Genomic DNA, 1,007 nt, shown 5'->3' on the forward strand with positions numbered 1-1,007 from the left:
ATGTATATAATGCTCTTAAGGTTAAGGTTCACTGTCGTTCAGCGCAAACAAATTAAATAGATGCAATCACTCGAAAAGATGCACTACAAAACCTGAGGTGAAATAGGGAAGCGGCGAATCCTTTCCGTTCTTAGTGCAGAACTTTGATTTGGGACTGTGTTTTAGAATTAAGGCATTGCTTTTGTTTCTCCACTACATGTTATAATTTATAATTTTGGGCCAAAGTAATAGTGTTGTTGTTCTACGAAATCTCTTTGTCTGAATATGTGTATATGGAAAAATAAACTGAACTAGACTAACTTTGTTGGTAGACTGATATTTAAGCTGTGGCACTTGTTTATTTAAATTCACCATTTAGGTGGTAAGCTGTCAGTTCGCACCAACATCGTGAATAGGCGGGTATCATCGAACTCTACTCCTCAGTAGACTCTCATAATCTGTAAACTTCCCCTTGCTAATTATGTGTGAGTCTCAGTTGTCTGCTTAGCTGCCAACACTACATCACCATCTTATTATTGTGCTGCACAAGCAGTTAGGAGACAGCCGTGATCCCTCCAAGTACGCATAATACGCTTACCCTCAATGTCAGGCCATGTCAAGCATTTTCACCAAAGGCCTTTGACCTTAATGATAAGGACATCGTCCCAAAGCCATAACCTGATTGATAAACCAAGATGTCAGGGTCACATACCTTGTTAATGTGCATCAAATGTAGCTGATATTCATTTGACAGTCAGTTAGGCGTTGCTGGAACTTTCAGTATTCTTCAGTAAGGTTGCCCGTGAGAGAATTGGTTCGAAAACTATCGACATAAGGCGATTCCTGACCATTTTTTGTACTATTGCGAAAATTTGTTTTAATTTCTGTGAGTTTCTGAAAAATCGCGGTAATGCCATGGATACAACATGAGAAAATACGTGTTGGTGCAAATCATCCTTGGAAAAAACGCATGCGTGTAACTCTTGAAGGGAGCATATTCATTGGATATTCATTGGATGCATGTTCTA

Source organism: Echinococcus granulosus (assembly GCF_000524195.1).
Source record: "Echinococcus granulosus chromosome Unknown EG_S00042, whole genome shotgun sequence".
Taxonomy (NCBI): Eukaryota; Metazoa; Platyhelminthes; class Cestoda; order Cyclophyllidea; family Taeniidae; genus Echinococcus; species Echinococcus granulosus.